A 20,066-nucleotide genomic window follows, 5' to 3' on the forward strand; every position below is an offset into this window, starting at 1 on the left:
TGTCTTTTTGAATAAGCCTTTATAAGACACGGCTCCTATGTTTCATCAAGGAGTATCAGATGTGAAACAGCATGAAGGTATTTAAGAAGCCAACTCAAAGAGCTCCTCCTACACAAGGTCTTGAGCAGTCCAGGCAAACAACGCACGTTACAACAAAGCTTAAACTTGTTCTTCATAATAATTTTAAAAACAATACTAGCTGCCTATTTAATTTTAAAAACAGCAAAAAATATCCACCTCCCTTTCCATTTCTTATAAGGAGTCTTGAAGTTTAGATCTCCTCAGTGTGATAGATATGCTTGCTTTGTTCTGCTTAGCTCTGGAAGTCCGGGGCTCCGGGCTGCTGGCCCCGTGCTGCCCGGGGTTCCTAGGGACAGCTCTGTCCGCCATTAGGACATTTTTTCCTGAGAACCCCCTGTAACATTTTTCGAACGTCCAGGGGTTCGCGAACACCCAGGGGTTCACAAACCCCAGTTTGGGAACCACTACACTAACAGTTACCCTCCCAGCATGGACAGATCTATGGGGGTTATTCAGGATGCACTGGACGCCCATGGAGTCCTCTCGCTTGTGTGAATGCTCTCAGCTGTACATGCACAGTGCCAAGGAAATCCCAGACTGGAACACCGGGCCCTGACTTTAACCAAAAGTCACTGCCTGCAAGTATTTGCTGAGGCTGGTTTTCAGGTGGCAGGGTGAGAGGGTTTGGCAGAGCGGTTTTCAGGGCGTTACAGTAAAGCTGCCCAAAGACTCTGGCCTTGTAAACCTGCTCAGATCTGACATTCCTCGGTCCATGCCCATTGCCCTACACATCCCCTCATTGCCTCTGGAAGCTTCCTGAGGCACTAGATTAGAGCCCTGGGTCTCCACACTCAAGAACAATTTATAGGCTCTTATGAGTCTCCTAGTATTTTTCACATGAGCTGGGTAATTTTTTTAATGATCCTTATTACATTACAGAGCCCCCTGCAGCACTGGGGGTGGGGCAGTGATGGGCAAAAGCACTGGGTGGGCATAAGGGGCCCGATTTCCAGAGATCAATGGAACCGGAGGGAGCTCAGCACTTGGCAGTACTGAATCTTTGGGGCACCAGAGGGATGCTAGAGCAGGGAGCTGGTTTCATAATGCCTGCCATTTCCCCAAGCTACTTCCACATGCCTTAATACACAGCCCTTCTCACCCCAATGCCAGGTGGCTATTAATGGAGGCTGGAGGCTGCCTTTAAATGCCAGTGGTGAGTAACTGAGTGGAAAATCATTTAAAACCTGTTCCAAACCAAATACCTCATCCCACTGGCAGAACCAGTCCCTAATGCTGGCTATGCTCCTTACATCAGGCCCCGGCTGCATGGCGGGAACCCAGAGCTCTGGGCTGAGTTTTGTTAGATTGGCAAAGAACATGGAGTCAAGGCAAATTGCTCCTTTGTTTTCTGTTCTATATATAACGTGAGAACAAAATGGGGTCACTGGATGAAATTAATGGCTGGGAAATTTAGAACTAATAAAAGGCTACTTCTTAATAGTGTGTTGCAGATAATCTGTGAAACTCCCTGCCACAGGGAATTAGAGTCATATGCTGTGTCTGTAAAGTACAATGCTGAACAACAGTATTTAGCCATACCCGGGAAGGTCTCAAGCTTCATGGCATTAGCTGATTGCACATGGTCAGGAAGGACTATATTCCTCTACACTCAATATAGCAGTTGATCAGGCACGTGAAGGGAGATTTTTTTTGCCTGCTATGAGCTTCATGTTCAGGCCAGAGCTGAAGGTAGAATAGTGGACCTGATGGGACCTGACTCAGTATGGCAAGGTAGCCAGGCTGCAGTGGGCATGACGTATGAGAAACGTCTAAGGACCACAGCTGAGAGCTGAGTGCCAGGGACTATTTACCATCACTACAAAATGGTTTGTGCCACTTCTCAGGAACGTCCCTGATCTGCCTGAAGATATGTCTGCATGTGAGCTGGAGGGTTACACACCTGCCGTGGCTCTGAAGGAGCTAGCACACTGGAGTAGAAGTGTGGTTGTGGTGGTGCGAGCAGCAGGATGGGTTCGTCTCCCCAAGAGTAGCCCAGAGTGAGACCCTAGGCACGTCCACCATAGTGCTGGGGTTATGTCAGCTTGAAACACACACTCAGAAATATTGAGATATAATTATCATCTTCTGATGAGCACAGAAACCTGTTGTATATGCACTGTCTAACTACTTGTCTCCATAAAATCTCTCCACTTCTACTGAAAAACAGTTTGTCAAAGGAGTAGTGCTATTCCCTGCAATATTTTACTTTATTTGTTACCAAGGCACATAAAATCCCCTCTGCAGTTTCAATCAGTGATGGTATTCTCAATCACTTTCTCTTGCAAACTGCTGTGCACGTTGAACAGCTGCACTGTCCTGCCCCAGAGACGGCTGCATTTCAGCTGAAATACACTAATCTGTTAAAAAAAAAAAACTAGTTTCACTGCCCTCTACCTCTACAACTGAAGAGCAGAGCCAGCACTGTGAGTGAGGACTTTTGACTACCTTTGACTATTCAGTACTTTTCTCAAAGGCAGGTCCAGTGATGGTGTCCGTTTGTGTAGAGAGGAAGGAGGGCCCAATGGTTAGGGCACTAATTTAGGACTTGGGAGACCAGGGATCAAGTCCCTGCTCTGCCATAGACTCCCAGTGTGACCTGGGTCAAGTCTCTTGGGGTATGTCTACACTGCAATAAAACACCTGCTCACAGGGCTCAGGCTAGAGGGCTATAAAATTGAAGTGTAGCCATTCAGTCTTGGATTGGAGCCCAGGCTGTGGGAGAGAAAGAAGAAGCCAAAGAGAGTGAAACACAGCAAAAAAAGCAAGTGTGAGAGGGGAGTGGGGCAGAGTGAAAAAGAATCACAGCTAACAATCCTAAGTATTGTCATGTTTCAGAGTAGCAGCTGTGTTAGTCTGCATCCGCAAAAAGAACAGGAGTACTTGTGGCACCTTAGAGACTAACAAATTTATTTGAGCATAAGCTTTCGTGGGCTACAGCCCACTTCTTCGGATGTACAAGTACTCCTGTTCTTTTTCCTAAGTATTGTGGGACTCAGGTTACTTCTGTGCCTAAAAATTCTGCACACAGTATTGCAAAATTCTGCAAATTTTATTTGTCAAATAAATATGGAGGCTCCAGCATGGCATTGGGGAGCACAAGTACTGGCTGCACAGGGTGGGAGATCAGAAAGTCATTTTTCTGTAGGGAAGCAAAAAAATCTTCAGGGGATATAACTTCTGCACATGTGCAGTGGTGCAGAATTCCCCCAGGAGTATTGGGTTTCCTGGCTGGGTCAATGACTTCAGGTGTGATCACTGCTGCACCTCTGTTTCCCAGTCTGTGCAATGGGATAGTAATCTCGCTGACCTCGCAGAGGGCTGGGAGGGTTTGGCAGGCCTCGCCTCGGAATAGGAACCAGAAAGGTTCTTCATAGATGTTATGGAACGTTGAGATGGTTTGGCATGAAGGTGTTCCGTATCCAAACCCATTTCCCAGCAAGCTGTTCACTCCTCCTCCAAGTGAGGCGGGGGTCAGAGGGCCAGATCGGGCACGGAGCTACACTGATTTACATCAGCTAATGATCTGGCCTAGGGTCTGGTATCTAGACTGCAGGGCCCCATGTACTCTCACTGCTGACACTATGGGCTAGTCTACACTTACCGCGCGGGTCGACGCGGTGAGTTCGACTTTCCGGAGTTCGAACTATCGCGTCTGATCTAGACGCGATAGTTCGAACTCCGGAAGCGCTAGTTCGAACTCCGGTACTCCACCTCGGCAGCTGGAGTTAGCAGAGTCGACCTTGGAGCCGCGGAGTTCGGTTCCGCGGCGTCTGGACGGGTACGTAGTTCGAACTAGGGTAGTTCGAATTCAGCTACGCTATTCACGTAGCTGAATTTGCGTACCCTAGTTCGACCCCCATTCTTAGTGTAGACCTGCCCTAGGTGTCCTCGACAGGTCCTTGTGGGAGTGAAACGGGTTCAGCTGTTAGTGGTGCTAGGCTAGGACCAAACGGGTCTGAGTCCATTACACAACACACAACTGAGGCCACGTTCCCCTGCGCTCAATGGTGCATTTCTGTGTTGGCCCTGGCCAAAGCGTTGTCCTGTTTACACAATCAGTTGTTTCCTCATGAGATGGGCCCTGGGCTCCTGAAGGAATCTGGAGCATGCAGAATGAACCCATAGACACTGAACACGGCATTGAAGTTCAGGTCTCAGCTCGGATCCCTGGGGCAGTTCATTTGCTCGGTCCCTAAGAAGTACCCAGGTGAGCTGGCTTTCCAAACAACTCATTAGTTTGCCATTGTGCATCTGCCTAGCTGGCGGATTGCTGCTAATCCACCAGGAGCCCCACATTCACAGCCAGCTGCCTTACACACTTTCCTTGTGGGCGGATTTGAAAACACTCCCTGATTCCTTTCTCCCCACACTCCCCCCCTGAGTCTCCCAGGAGAAAAGCAGCCACGCGGGAGGACTGTGCTGTTGGGAGGAGCCCAGGGCCTGCCCTGCCCTGCTCTGGGCCCGGGGCGCTGGAATCTGGGCAGGACACGGGGGCGGGGGGATGGTGAGTGACCTCCAGGGCCACAAAACAACCCAGCGATCGAAGTGAACACACAACTCCGCGTGCGGCATCCTGCCCTCGGCCTGGCTCCAGCGCCACAGGGCCGCCCTGGGCCCCGGGCCGAGCTTGGAAAGGGCGCTAGCGGCCTCCCCTTTCCCTGGGGATTGGTCTGCCCCAGGGACACATGTCTGCAGCGCTCCAGCAGCCGGGACGGAGCCAGGCTTTGCCAGAGTGAAACCAGCCCTCTGCGGAGCTTTGCAGCCCGCTGGGCTGGGGCAGCGAGCGGCGGCCGCACCGCTAACGGGGTGCGCAGGGACGAAGCCAGCCCCGGTAAGTGAGACCCCGCCTCTCTGAACAGGGGAGCTCGGATCCGCGGGCTGGAGGCGCCTCGCGATCCCCGGGGACGTGCGCGCGCTGCTCCCCTCTAATTGCACTTGTTGCTGTTTGAACGTGTTCTGCCGGGAGGAAGAAGGGCGCATGCAGCCAGGTCCCCCTTTGAACCAAGTTGTTGCTCTCCCCCCCCCCCGCTTGCCGATTTCAAACCATCCGGAGCCTGAAGGATGCTGGGGTCCTTGGGAGATGTGGTTTTGCAATCTGCTGACCTGGCTCCAGGGTGGAAAGAGACCAGACAGAGAGACTGGCCCGCTCCGGAGCTGGTGGAAGTTAGCGCTCCATGGGTTTGGGTTTACACTGCTGAGATCTGGCCAAAGGAAGGGTGAGATTTGCTGCTTGGAGGAAGAAAGCCAGGCAGAAACAGCCTGGGAGCTAAAACAGAAACTATCACTGGAATGAGGTGACAGGCTGAGCTGAGACCCAGCTGCCCTGGCAATCCCTAGCTCCGGCAGCTTTCTCCTCCCGAAGGAACAAGAGCAGGAGCTGGCCTGCCAGCCACCTTAGTTCAGAGCATGAAGGAAGGGAAAGGTTGGCTGCTGTGCCGGGTGCAGGAAGGTTCTGCGGCAGGTTAATGTTCTGAGTGAATGTGTCCCTGTTCTCTTGTGTGCATTAGTGTGTTATCCATGTGTGCAGGTCCCTGGGGATCCTTCGGGCCAGTCCTCAGCTGGTGTAAATCAGCTGCCTTGTGGAGCTATCCCAGCGTACACCAGCTGAAGACAATGACATCAGATCTGACACCCTAATAATATTCTTCTTCCGTCTCAGGGCCTTTCACCCCTTGTCCTGCTCCCGTGGCTTTCCCCTCATTCATGGCATACACACTGACATGTTAGCTAAACATAAATACTTTGGCTGGAAGGTTGCAACATCACACAAGTTTGTGTCCTATTGCAGCAGCACCTACCAACCCCCGATAGGGATCAGGGCCCCTGACTTGGCAGCCTACAAACTGGTAATACAAAGACAGTCTCTGCCTGTGCTTGCATGAAACCTGCAAAGGATTCTCACAATGGAGATGGGCCAGGCTGTCACCAATCCGACTTGGGTTTCACACTCCTCATTGGATCCAGGAGGCCACATTGGTGTAAATTTGGGGTAACGCCATCAGCTTCAGTGGAGTTACTCTGGATTTACAGCAGTGTCACTGAGTCTGGAGTCTGGCCCAGGGTTCTTGAGCTTGGTGAAAGAGGCTCCGGACCAGGTGTGTATTTCAGTTCTGGGTTTGGAATCGGAACCTTGTGGGAGGGGCTGTGTGTGAAGAACAGGCCAAAGTACTAGATCCAGCTCTTCAGAGCGATATCACAGAGGAGTCTCTTCAGCCCAGCTGAGCTCAGGGCCCCATTATCCTGGGCGCGCACACAGGGAGAGGCACGCCCTGCCTGGCAGGGTTACAGCCTACACACACAAGTCAGATGGTGGGGGGAAGGACATATCAGTGTCCCCGTCTTATAGATGGAGAATTGAGACACAGAGCGATGAAAGTCTGTGGCGGTGCTAGGAACTCAGCGCCGATCTCTGGAGGCCCTGTCCAGTGGCTTAACTACAAAGCCCCACCTCTCAGGGTTTCTCACTTGCTGCTATTTATTGTTTGAAGGGAATTATCCCAGGCCCCAATCCTGCAGCTGGATCGTGTGCCTGGGAGGAGCCCGTCAGCTGCAGTGGGAGTCGGCATGGGCCTGCGGGGATGGAATTGCAGGATTGGCTCTGACCTCCGCAAAGCGTGGTGCATGCAGCATTTGGGACAGACACTATATAAAGTCACCTTCTACTGCACTGGCTTTTTTTTTTAAAAGACGGAGCTGGTTAACTTTTCCCTTCTCAGAATGGTTCAACAGTGATTTGGCCGAAGAGCTGAGATCAGGAATGTCCATTGTCTACCCTAGGGCAACTTTTGGCGGCAACGAGATAAAATCCATGCAGAGTCTGGTCTGTTTGCTTGTGATGGAAGTTCCAATAGACCTCTACCCAGCACCTCACAAATGAGGTGGTTCTTGAAATGCAGGCAGGTTTTAGATCCAATTCCTACAGTCCTTTTGTAGGCTAGCCTCCCATTATGATTATTTGGTGTCAGAGCAGTGCCTGCGGCCGTGACTGAGATCAGGGTTCACTGTGCCGGGTGCTACACACACATAGCGCGCGAGATGGTCCATGCCCCAGATAGTACACAATGGAAGGGAAGTGAGGTTGAGAAAGGTGAAATGGCTCCGTCCACAGTCTGCGTCATTGCTGGGAATACAGCCCAGTCTCCTGAGTCCCACGGGACTTGCTGCTGCCTCTCCTGGAGACATCTTGGACCTTGCCTCCTGTTGTGTTTCTCACCCCTTCTCCTGTGCTCCGTCAATGACATCAGATCTGACACCCTAATAATATTCTTCTCCCGTCTCAGGGCCTTTCACCCCTTGTCCTGCTCCTGTGGCTTTCCCCTCATTCATGGCATACACACTGACATGTTAGCTAAATATAAATACTTTGGCTGGAAGGTTGCAACATCACACAAGTTTGTGTCCTAGAATGCTGAACGATAGCACACAGGACCAAAACACAGAGAGAGACAAAGCAGGCTGCTCCCTAAGGCATAAGGCCCAACTCAGCCCACCTTCCTATAGGCTGGCTGGCTGCAGGCAGACTGCTTGCTGCTAGGCCTGGATTGCACACTGCCCTACAGAGCCCCCCAGCCTGCAAGCAGGACCAGGAACCCCCCTGATATTTAAAGGGTCAGTCTTCAATTTTAAAACAGCTTTCAATACACCACTCTTCCCTCCCCCGGTTTATCAAACAACCTAGTCAGAGTGCTCCTAAAAGCTCACTCCTCCCATGATGCCCATAGGAAGCAAGCTCATGACTGTATAAAAGAGAAAAGCCCAGAAATCACACTCTGCATCCTGTGTTCTGTATCGTCCCGTAGCTTGGCCTTTGGCCCTAGTTTGGCCTAAGGTCAGTGCAGGGCTGTGCCGAGGCCTGGTAATCTGCCTGCGTGGATCTGCCTGCAGGACTGGGGCTTGTCATGACAAACTTTTTGGGGCAGGTGCTTTATTTCTTGTATGTACCAGAGACATTACCAGCACTAAACCAGTGCCTCATCCAGCGGGGGAGAAGGGCGGTTGCCTGTGGGAAGACTGCGGGGTGTGGTCCCCAAAATACAGTACATTTTGGATCAGCCTTCAGAAGGCCCCAGCTTCCCTTTAGGCACTGAAATAAGAGCCTGGGTTTTCGGGAGAGCTGAGTGTGTTGGGTGCTGTCTCTGGAAATGTAACCCGAATATTCCAGGGGGAGGTGCAAGGTGCTGGGCTCTGTTGCAGATCTGGCCCCTCGTGTTTTTGTGATGCCCTGAAGTAAATATCCCCCATTCATGGCTGGCTGCTGGAATCCAGGGCCAGACCTCTGGGCTCCACTTGCCACCTTCTTTGGTGCTTTGAGCGGTGAGTTTCGAAGGGCATGTCTACACTACCTACATTACAACCCGGCCGCGGCAGCACTCTGAGGTGGGCAATGTAGTCGCGCTTTATCGCTGGGGAGAGCTCTCCTGGCGATAAAAAATAACCATCCCGAAGGAGCGGTGGGAGCACGGTTCCCGGAGATAAAGCACTCTCTATACTGGCACTTTTCAGCGCTAAAAATGTTTGTCGCTCAGGGGATTGTTTTTTCACACCCCTGGATGACTAAAGTTGTAGCGCTGAAAGTGGCAGTGTAGACACAGCCTAAGCTCCCTGACAATCCCACTGTGCAGGCAATAGTGGTTCTTCAGAAGCCCACTTGTGAAGCGGGCTTTTGTCCAGGAAAACCTCCTACTGCCTGTCGGGGGGGGGGGGGGAGAGGAAGGTTTCCCAACCCTGTCGAGGTTTGCATCTTTGAAGCAAGGGAAATCAGTCTCTTTCCCAGCCCTGCTGGATGATGGATGGTCTGTGACCAGGCAGGGAGGCATTAATGTAGCATTTGTCCTGCCCTGTGGGTTATTTTTAAAGAGCTGATTATCAGAGCAGGAAGAATCCATAGTGTTCTGTGAATTCCCCTGCTGTCTGGCTGAGACAAAGGAGCCTAGGAGCAGGGCAGGCAGGAGAGGGGTCTTGGAAGGGAAGCCGCTGGGGATCACCACTGTGTTTATCTCTGGCTTTCTGCCTTTAATTTCTGTTATTCTTGGGCAGGAAATGTTTGCACAGCACCGTGCAGTTTGGTCTGCGTGCTGCTTCCTTTGGCACATAGCAGCTGAGCTACGGAGCAAGGCAGGTTTAGAAACTGTCCTTATCCCTGGGGACAAGAGACAGAGAATGTGACAAGGTTTCTGGGATCAACAGACTCTTTATTGCTCACTGTGCTAACATGCAAACCTGATAATCCAGCCTCTCCCACCCACTCCTCAGCATGGTCACTCCTGCAAAAGCAATTGCAGTTTGTTTGCTTTTCCAGGGTGGGCTGGATATTCCTGAATGACTTAGGAGTCAATAAAAAGAACAGGAGTACTTGTGGCACCTTAAAGACTAACAAATTTATTTTAGCATTAGCAGGAGTCAATGGGACTTGTGCTCCTAAATCACTTTGGCACTTTGAAGCTGCCACTCCCAGTGTACTGTCAGGAGGGAGAGCATAGTGTGGTATTGTTCACAGCGGACAAGGGCAGGAGCCCAGGACTCTTTTCTGGCTCTGTCGACCTTGGGCTCGTCACACCAGATTTTCAAAGGTAGACACTGGTTTTGGTGTCAAACTTGAAACACTTAGGGACTGATTTCCCAAAGTGCTGGCACCCCCAAATTCCAGCTGAAGCCAGGGGACCCTGGGGGTGCTCTGCATCTCGGAAATCAGGCCAGGGGGGTCTCACAAATTCAAACACCCCAAACCAGTTTAATCCTTCTGTGCTGCAGTTTCCCCCATTACAAATAAGTAAAAGTGAGATCCTGACCTGCTTCCCAGGGGGTTGTGCGACTGAACCCCCTGTTGGTGAGGTGCTTTGGGATCCCTGCGTGGAAGGCACTTTATGAATGATCTACGGACAGTCTATTAAAACAAATCCTATTTTGCACTTCTATAGCATGCTCCACCCACAGAGCTCAAAGCGTTGTCACCCCACAGTACAGTACAGATACGGAAATGGAGGGACAGGGAGCTTGGATTAGGCTTGCCCATGGCCACAAAGCAAGTTAGTGTCAGAGCTGGGACCAGAGCCCTGGTCGGTCATTAGTCAAAAGAAGTGAACAAACCATGTTTGTGATGCAGCCCGCTTGATTTGTGTCAAGCATTTGCAGTGGGTCGGGCCAGAAGGGACTGTGCTGATGATCTAGTCTGAGCACCTGCACAGCACAGGCCAGAGGACCACCCCTGGGTTCCCACGTGCAGCCCATACGCTGCGTTTGAGCTAGAGCGGCTCGGCTAGACAAATGTCCAGTGGGACATGTGGTTTAGCACTGAGCTCTCCTGGTCCCCGTTGGCAATCCCAGCCTGGCCGGACAGCACAGGATGCAGTCATTGGCTTCCCTGTTGTTGCTGTGAATTGGGGAGAGTCTCCCGTGAGAAGTGAGGCCGAGGCTGCACTGGACAGGGGTGCCAGCACAGCTTGATCAGCACTGCTGGACCAGCAAACTCTCCTGCTAGAGATGCAGCATCCACCGGCCAGAAAGTGCTGTTGCTAGTATAGCTTGTACCATTTCCCTGAGTGAAATACACCACAACCCACATTGCTATGGCAGCAAAAATGTCTAGTGTAGCCCTGGCCATGGATTACAGGTGTTGGCATCTGAGACAAAGCCCAGGCTCCAGATAAGCTTGGCCTTGCTGTGACTGACATAGCAGGAATGCAGAGAGAAGGGGGCATCTGTGAGCCCATGGGATTGATCCAGTACAAGGGAGCATGTGGGCTCCAAGGTACAAAGCAGTGGTGAGCAACTGTCCAATTAGCTCATCACCTTGGAAGGACTTTGGTTTTATTTAACCAGGAGCTGTCCAAATTTAGCCAACTCCCCTGGATGGGGAAGGGGGAATTGGGCCAGGCTGGAAACACGAAGAATGAAACCTCAAATCAGCAGCACGAAGTTCCAGGAGATTCCTTGGCACCGGCCTAAGGGATTGCTCACCGTGCACTGCAGTGCGGACTGTGGGGGATGGGTGAATGACAGTGCACCCAAAAGTGGGGAGCACTAACCGCCCCGTGAGGATGCTGCTGGCCCAAATGAAAAGGATGCAAGTTTGCACTACCATAGGCCTGTTTGAAAGAGGTCTTGTGCTCCTCACTAACATTAGGCCAGTGGTCGCCAACCTTTTCGTCTGGCGGGCGCCAGATGAAGGACCGTGGCGGCAGTGGAGCACCCACCGAAATGCTGCCGGATTTCTGCGGCATTTCGGTGGCAACGCCTCTCGATGACGTCGCTTGTTGGCGGCAAGTGGCGTCATCAAGAGGCGTCGCCACCGAATTTCTGCGGCGTTTCGGCGGCGATGCCTCTCGATGACGTCACTTGCTGCTGACAAGTGATGTCATCGAGAGGCGTCGCCGCCAAAACGCCGCAGAAATTCGGCGGCATTTCGGTGGATGCGCCACTGCCGGCCAGGACGTGGGCGCATTTAGATGCCCCCGTGGGCGCCATGGCGCCCGCAGGCACCGCATTGGGGACCCCTGCATTAGGCACTTTGGGAAATCTCACCTGCAGTCTCTGTGAGTAACATTTCAAAAGTGCTCAGTGACACACTGAAAGCCAATGGGACATAAGCTCCTAGGTAACTGAGGCACTTTTGAAAATGTTCCCCACAGAGATGACAGGTGGGATTTTCAGATGCACCCAAGTGAGTTAGGAGCACATGTTCCATTGACTTTCAGGTGCTTTAGCGGTACCTCCCTAGCGCAGACAGGGGTGCTGCTGGGCCCACACCCTCCCAAGGGTTCTCTGTAACATCAGCTGTAAGGAACGATAATGGGTCAGATCCTCAGCCGGTGTAAATCAGCATGGCTCCATTGGAGTCTGTCGACCTAGACTGATTTCCACCAACTGAGCATGTAGACCATAGTCTCGTTTTAAAGTGACCCTGGAGGTGTACACCACCTCTATCTAGCGAGCACCTGGCACTGTGGTGTCTGGGCTGCCTTTGTGTGCACAATATATCACCCACCTCTCAATGAGAGCAGGGAGCTTGTCCTTTGCACTGCTCTACTGCCCATTTACACAGTCCCACAGCCCCATGGTCAGTGCAGCCTGAGGCATTCAGTTGCAGAATTCTTGACTCTCCCAGCAGAACATGAGCCTTCTGCTGGCTGCCTCGCCCCTTCCTGCTTTGGTCGTGGCCACAAATGGGCTTGATCTCCAAGGCCCTCCCAGTGGGGAGGGAGAAGATGTCAGGAAACGCCAGGAGGCCATGCACAGGGCTGGGTTCGGATTGTGTTGGTACCTGTATCAATCAGGAGTGACTCTGCTGAAGTCACTGGAGTTACACCCAGGTAAACCCAGGGTCAGCGAGAGGGATACAGCCCCAGCCTGTTCAGATCAGCTGATGTGGCTTTGGGAGAGCAGAGAAGCTTCTCAGGAGCTTGGGACAGGACCCATCTTCCTTCTCTTCCCCTTTTTGTTGTGTTCAGTCTCACGGTGACCTGTCCTGCCCATATGAAGTGTACAGCCCCCGCCCCACATGGCAATCCACTCAATGGCACTGACAAATGCCACGGGCTATGAGGAGCAGTGTCAGAACCTTTGCCCCAGTTTCAAACACCCTGAGACCATGGCTCTGGCTCTGCGCTTAACTAGGAGCCTCTGTGGCCCTTGGCCCTGGAGTATCTGAGCATCTGCCAGCTATCAATGGGCTCCATCCAAGGCAGGCAAGTGTTATCCCCATTGTACAGCTGAGGAAACTGAGGCACTACATGGGGAAGTGACCTGTCCAAGAGCTCATGGGACTCTGGGGCTGCCCGAGAAACTGAACCCACATCTCCTGAGCCTTAGCCACAAGGCCAGGCTTCCTCTCCACCTGAACTCAGTTCTGTCACCCAAGGCTACTTGGCCTCTTTGAAGAGCTCTCTCTGTGGCGCCGGCGTTCCCTCGTCAGTATTTATTTTCAGCCTTCCCTGAGCATGGTTAATAATCCCCCTGTTGATGCAACATCCCGTCCCCTGTGTCCAGTGCGTGAGTCAGTCCTGCACCAGACAAGGCAGGGCAAGTCAAGTCTTTGTCTTGGGCAACAAAGAAAGTTCTTGGGCCAGAACCCAGCTGTGTTCCTTCTGCTGCTGGCCAGGCGCCGGGTGCCCTGGTCCATGGCTGAGTTCTTACCAGAGTGGATGGGTGGGCTGGTGGGAGGGAAGTAGGATAGCAGGGGTAGCACTAGGGGACAGAAATGTTGGCCAGGATTTTCAGGTGCAGGCACTCTTTTTTTATTTTGGCAGCCCCACATGAGATTCCAGGGCCCTTCGGAGGTGCTGTCTGTATGTGTAACTCCATTTGAAGTCAGTCACCGTATGCCTCTCCCCTCCCATTCCTGCTCATCCCGGGAGAGATGTCTAGAGTGCCTCAGAGATGGGCTATACATCCCAGTGTGCTGGACGGGGCGCGGAGACTGTGTTTCTGGCCATGTTTGCAGGAGCAGATGTGCTGCTGAGTGCGGTTCCTGGGATGTGTGTGGGGTTGGGTATGGTAAAGAAAATCCCTTAACTGGGCGTTTCCTTGTTTTGAAGGCCTGCTACACCCACACGCTTTGTGCTGGTATCACTGTCAGGCAGAAGTGTGATTATTTATCAGTACAGTTATACCACTACGAGCACAAATGTGGGTGCAGTTATACCAGTATACAGGTGCCTTAACCCAGGAGAGTCTGTTCCCCCCTCTGGATGGGGATGAATTAGATCGGTAAGAGCACCTTCATACCAGTATAGTTGTGTACACACTCAGGGCTTGAACCACTTTAACCCTAATGGCACTGTTACACAGTACAAGTTCTGTGTGGAGACGAGGGCTAAGGGTTGTGGGGGAGTGGTGACACTTACACACCCAGGCCTGGTTAATGATGACAACAACTAATAATCACCTCCCGGCACCACCCATCAGCAGCCTGGTTTTCATCAGAGGATCTCAAAGCACATTATAAAGGTTGGTTAATTCAGCCTCCCAGCAGACCAGTCTCACTAGCCCTCTTCTGCAGGTGAGGAAGCGAAGTCAGGGGAGGGGCAGTGATTTACCAGCCAGCCAGTTGAGAGCAGAGGAACCCCTGGGCTTTGCTCTGACCACTAGACTGTACTCCCTGCAGATATATCCAGAGAAAAGTCAAAGTTCTGTGACCAAACAGCCCCTCGGACAGGGGCTGGCTCCATTCTATGCGACCTCTTGCTCTGGCTGTTCAGCTACTGCACATCCATCACTGATCCAGCCTAGACTAAGTCTTGACTGAAGGAGACAGGTGTGGAGCATTGTTCCAGCCCCGCCTTGGGGGGGGTGGTCAGTGACGATGAATTTCCTTCCGTTTGCTTCTGTGACGGGGCTGCACAGATAGGAGGAGAAGGACCTCGGAGTATTGGTTGATCACAGGATGACTATGAGCCGCCAATGTGATGTGGCCGTTAAAAAAGCTAATGCAGTTTTAGGATGCATCAGGCAAGGTATTTCCACCAAAGATAAGGAGGTGTTAGTATCGTTATATAAGGCACTGGTGAGACCTCATCTGGAATACTGTGTGCAGTTCTGGTCTCCCATGTTTAAGAAGGATGAATTCAAACTGGAACAGGTTCAGAGACGGGCTACTAGGATGATCCGAGGAATGGAAAAGCTGTCTTATGAAAGGAGACTCAAAGAGCTTGGCTTGTTTAGTCTAACCAAAAGAAGGCTGAGGGGGGATATGATTGTCTTTATAAATATATCAGAGGGATTAATGTTAGGGAGGGAGAGGAATTATTTAAGCTTAGTACCAATGTGGACACAAGAACAAATGGATATAAACTGGACACTAGGAAGTTTAGACTTGAAATTAGACGAAGGTTTCTAACCATTAGAGGAGTGAAGTTCTGGAACAGCCTTCCAAGGGGAGTAGTGGGGGCAAAAGACATATCTGGCTTTAAGACTAAGCTTGATAAGTTTATGGAGGGGATGGTATGATGGGATAGCCTAATTTTGGCAATTAATTTGGCAATTGATCTTTGATTATCAGCAGGTAAGTATGCCCAGTGGTCTGTGATGGGATGGGATCTGAGTTACTACAGAGAATTCTTTCCTGGGTGCTGGCTGGTGAGTCTTGCCCACATGCTCAGGGTTTAACTGATCGCCATATTTGGGGTCGGAAAGGAATTTTCCTCCAGGGCAGATTGGCAGAGGCCCTGGAGGTTTTTTGCCTTCCTCTGCAGCATGGGGCACGGGTCACTTGCTGGAGGATTCTCTGCAGCTTGAGGTCTTCAGACCACAATTTGAGGACTTCAGTAACTCAGACATAGGTTAGGGGTTTGTTATAGAAGTGGATGGGTGAGATTGTATGGCCTGCATTGTGCAGGAGGTCAGACTAGATGATCATAATGGTCCCTTCTGACCTTAGAGTCTATGAGATAGAACCGGGCCCCATGGCCCAGCGCTGGCAGCTGGCTGGAGTTCCACTCACTCAGGGTGGGTCTAGCCGAGCGTGTGACTGTAAAAACAACAGCCGCCCAGCATGGGCACTGTACTCAGCAGAGTGTTCGTGGTGGCAGCAGCAGGATTCCGGCTGTTTGGTGGAGTCTCCACTCCCGGGCCTTTGGAATCTAGCAGCTCAGCTTGATTTCCAGTAAACAGAAATCCAGCCCTTCGTTTGCCTTTTATCTTGCTGCCAAATCTGCATGTTGTGTCTGTAACCTGTGTGTCAGCTGTGACATACCTGGAGTGTCTGTGTCTGGGTTAGCCGGGGAGCCCCTTATGAGGGGAGTGTTTGTACAGGGCTGAACGCACTGGTGCTGAGTGAGTAATTATTAGGCTGTTGTGAGGGGTTGTCTTAGCAAATGCTGCAGTGTTATCTAAGTTCTTGCCAGCAATAAAAAACTAGCCCTCCAGTAACGAGCTAGTTTGCAGTTGGGAGGTGGATGTGTCATATGCTGATTTGGATAGTCCAGTGCCCATGAGAGATCCCACAATAACAAAGAACAACTGAGGTCAGGTTTTCAGTAGGCTAGGTGCTGAGCGCTTGGGGATCTGGCCCTGAGCCCTTTGGGGGGATCTACTTCCACGTCTGTCCTCCTTCACCCTTCCCTGAGGTTTGTTCCCAGCCTGTTCTGCCATTTGTGACTTGGATTGTAATGTTCTTTGGGTCAGGGGAGAGTTTTGAAGATATGCCCAAGTGACTTAGGAGCGCATTCGCCATTGGAAGACATAAGAACATAAGAACGGCCATATTGGGTCAGACCAAAGGTCCATCCAGCCCAGTATCCTGTCTGCTGACAGTGCCAGGTGCCCCAGAGGGAGTGAACCTAACAGGTAATGATCAAGTGATCTCTCTCCTGCCATCCATCTCCACCCTCTGACAAACAGAGGCTAGGGGCACCATTCCTTACCCCATCCTGGCTAATAGCCATTAATTGACTTAACCTCCATGAATTTATCCAGTTCTCTTTTAAACGCTGTTATAGTCCTAGCCTTCACAACCTCTCAGGCAAGGAGTTCCACGGGTTGACTGTGCGCTTTGTGAAGAAGAACTTGCTTGTATTTGTTTTAAACCTGCTGCCTATTAATTTCATTTGGTGGCCCCTAGTTCTTATATTATGGGAACAAGTAAATAACTTTTCCTTATTCACTTTCTCCACACCACTCATGATTTTATATACCTCTGTCATATCCTCCTTTAGTCTCCTCTTTTCCAAGCTGAAAACTCCTAGCCTCTTTAATCTCTCCTCATATGGGACCCGTTCCAACCCCCTAATCATTTTAGTTGCCCTTCTTGGAACCTTTGTTAATGCCAGTATATCTTTTTTGAGATGAGGTGACCACATCTGTACACAGTATTCAAGATGTGGGCGTACCATGGATTTATATAAAGGCAATAATATATTCTCCGTCTTATTCTCTATCCCTTTTTTAATGATTCCTAACATCCTGTTTGCTTTTTTGACCGCCTCTGCACACTGCGTGTACGTCTTCAGAGAACTGTCCACAATGACTCCAAGATCTCTTTCCTGATTAGTTGTAGCTAAATTAGCCCCCATCATATTGTATGTATAGTTGGGGTTATTTTTTCCAATGTGCATTACTTTACATTTAATCTCCTAAATCTCTTAGGCCATTTTGACATGCCCATCCTGGGTCTTGCCTTGCTGTGTGAGTGCCAGACACACCTGGAGTGCTATATGCAAATGTTAAATAATGAGAACAATTAATGAAGTCCTGGCCAAGCTCCAACGTGAGTAATTATATCCCACCTATTGAAACAAGGCTCTTTTACTTGGCTACTGTATCTTCCCCTCCTGCCTGTGCAGCATTGCTGTTCACTGGGAAACTCAGTGTTGCAGCAGCATCAGAAGGCCTAGATGGAGATCCGGGCCCCATCATGCAGGGAACTGGAAACAGGGCGGCCGGGGGGGGGGGGAGGGGAAGTGGGGCAATTTGCCCCAGGCCCCCACGAAAGTTTTTCGGGGCCCCTCAAGCGGGGTCCTTCACTTGCTCCAGGGGCCCCGGAAAACTCTCGCGGAGCCCGGGCCCCTGAGCATCTTCCGCGGCAATTCGGCGGCGGGGGGTCCTTCCGCTCCAGGACCTGCCGCCGAAGTGCCCTGAAGACCCGTGGCAGGGGGGTCCTTCCGCCCCGGGACACGCCGCCAAAGTGCTGGGTCTTTGGTGGCAATTCAGCGGCGGAGGCCCCCCGCCGCCGAAGACCCCAGACCCCCTGAATCCTCTGGGCGGCCCTGGCTGGAAATCCATGGGATGAGAATGAGCCCCTTCCTTGGAATGAGCCCCGTGGAAATACAGAGGACAGACGAAGGGCAGAAGACAGGCCCAGGGGGGAAATGACTTTCCCAGTGTCACCCTGCTGGGGTTAGAACTCCGCTCTTCTTCCAGTTCACAGGGACACACTCCCCCAGCCCCTGAGGGAGTGAAGTGTCACTTTAGGCACCTAAATCCTATAGTCAGGCCCCACTGGGATTCACAAAACCTCTGCTCAGCTGCACCAAGCCCTGTCAGTGCCAAAACTTGCTGCCTACATTTTTGCAGTGAAAGTTCCCCAGGTGCGTCTGTGCACGCGCCCTGCTGCCCTGCACCAGGCATCCAGCCCCTAAACCTCAGAGTGATGCACCAGTACGGGAAAGATCGGCCTTTCTCTGCCTGCATCTCCCCTGTGGGGCCTCATCCCATGGGCAGGCGGAGTACTGGTTTACACTGGGGGGAGTGAGAGGGGAATTGGGCTCAGTCGGGGTGGGGGGTGAGAGGGGAATCAGACGTGTAGTTTACTCAGGCTGGTCCAGCCCAGAGCTCACTCAGTTCCCGTATCTCTCTGTGACAGACACTGCTCCCTGGTGTGCCTCTGGCCAGTTAGGCCAGGCCTGCCTTTGGGAGACCCTGTGCAGGGATTCCCCCCGCCTCATCCCTGCAGCTGTGGGCTGGTGAGCTCGGATTACCCCAGCTGAGCCTGCACAATCGCAGCGCTGTGTGCAGGCGTGAGTCCCTGAGCCGCTCCTATTGCTGTGGGGCAGTGGGAGGGGGATCCGTGCTACAGATGGAGCAGGAGGGATCCACACGCACTGCGGGGGTGCACGCGATGTGCTGTGTGAAGGACCAGGCCGGTGCCCCAGCTGAACCTCTGGCTGGTTTGCACAGGCCGCTGGGCCCTGGTTGTGCGTCTTGTGCGGTGCAGGTTTCTCACTCTGCTCTTGGAAGAGGGCTTGCTCCTCCCTGCCCCGGGAACGCCTTGTACCGGCTGCCTCTATGCCTGGCCCTGCCGCTCCTGGCAGGGCTGGGAAGGTGTTGCTCACCTGCCCCTCCTCTCTGACTCACTGGTTTCCCTGGCACGGCCAGAGCCAGAGGAGTGGAGCCAGAGCGAGGGGAGAGGCTGGCAGAGGGGACCAGTCGACTGAGTGTGGGGAGATTGGGAGAAACCCGCGAGTTGGATATAAAATCAAAAGGCAACTCCACGCCATTTCCTTCTGGGGTTCTGGGCCAGCACGGGGCAGAGCAGCCCCCCAGGTAAGGATGGCTCTGTTCCTTCCTGGGAGTCAGTAAAGGTGAGCTGGGGTGGGAGAATGAATGGAAGGGAAACCCGGGGCGGGGGGGGGCGGAAATTTGCCAGCCCTGCTTGTGGTACCAGAGCTCATGTCTGTGGCCTGGGAGATGTTTCCTTCCTGTGACCATTGCTGGGGCCCCCTGGGTTCCACTGGGGCTGTGGGGAGATGGGGGAAGGGAGAAGGGAAAAGCAGCCTCCTTGTTTACCACAAGCCCTTTGTATTCAAGGACTGTAGGGCTGGCCCTTCCCTCTCTGAAGGGTGCTAATTACAGATTCTGGAAGGGAGAGGGCAGCTTCCATGGCAGGCCCTGGGAGGCCCCTCTTTGCTGGTACAATCCTCTGCCCCAGCACTGAGCCCCCGCAAAACCCAGAGCCCCCTCCTGCACCCCAAACCTCTCATCTCTGGCCCCACCCAACAGCCTGCACCCCCAGCCCAGAGACCTGACCCTCTCCTGCACCCCAACCTCCAGCCCCAGCCCAGAGCCCCCGCCCATACCCCAAACCCCTCTGCCCAGCTCCACTGGGTTGCGGGCATCAACAATTTTCTTCAACTGGGTCGCCAGAAAAAAAAGTTTGAAAACCACTGGCCTAGTGGATGGAGCACTGCGCTTGGACTCAGGAGACCTGTCTTCTTTCCCTGGCTCCACTGGCCTGCTGGGTGACCCAGGCAAGTCACTACTGCTCCCTGTGCCTCAGTTTCCCCATCTGTACAATGGGGATGATGATCCTGACTTGCTTTGTAAAGAACTTTGAGATCTGCTGATTCAAACATAAGAACATAAGAATGGCCATACCGGGTCAGACCAAAGGTCCATCTAGCCCAGTATCTGTCTACCGACAGTGGCCAATGCCAGGTGCCCCAGAGGGAGTGAACCTAACAGGCAGTGATCAAGTGATCTCTCTCCTGCCATCCATCTCCATCCTCTGACAAACAGAGGCTAGGGACACCATTCTTACCCATCCTAGCTAATAG

General features: G+C 52.3%; 1 protein-coding gene across 4 annotated transcripts in view; it reads left to right on the forward strand.

Moving 5' to 3' along the window:
• Window positions 1-4,566: 4,566 nt before the first annotated feature.
• INAVA (innate immunity activator) overlaps window positions 4,567-20,066 on the forward strand; it is a 37,952-nt gene continuing 22,452 nt past the window's right edge. For 2 of the 4 annotated variants that reach the window (XM_045016907.1, XM_045016909.1), the window contains exon 1: window positions 4,568-4,912. The gene's annotated coding sequence lies outside the window, so the exon portion shown is untranslated. Of the gene's footprint in view, window positions 4,913-18,939; window positions 19,057-20,066 lie in introns of those variants that run through there. The other 2 variants (XM_045016910.1, XM_045016908.1) reach the window with 2 other exon arrangements.

This window comes from Mauremys mutica, chromosome 4 (assembly GCF_020497125.1).
Source record: "Mauremys mutica isolate MM-2020 ecotype Southern chromosome 4, ASM2049712v1, whole genome shotgun sequence".
In the NCBI taxonomy this organism is placed as follows: Eukaryota; Metazoa; Chordata; order Testudines; family Geoemydidae; genus Mauremys; species Mauremys mutica.